This window comes from Buceros rhinoceros, unplaced genomic scaffold (genome assembly GCF_000710305.1).
Source record: "Buceros rhinoceros silvestris isolate BGI_N320 unplaced genomic scaffold, ASM71030v1 scaffold10175, whole genome shotgun sequence".
Taxonomy (NCBI): Eukaryota; Metazoa; Chordata; class Aves; order Bucerotiformes; family Bucerotidae; genus Buceros; species Buceros rhinoceros.
The window spans coordinates 1-213 of NW_010413430.1; positions in this window are offsets into that span (position 1 = coordinate 1).

The window sequence follows — 213 nt, forward strand, 5'->3', positions numbered from 1 at the left end:
AAGTTAATTTACAAACCAAGAACAAAAGTGGTATGCACGCATTATATACAAGCAATCTATAACATCTATAAATTTTCAAATGCATAGCAGAAAACATACCATCATTTTCTTCTGGTTCTCTTCCGGCTGATGAACACAAACAATACTCATTCTCTAAACCAAACTCAAAGGCGGTTCCCCACCCCCTCCCCCCCCTTTCCCTCTCTCTCCTCG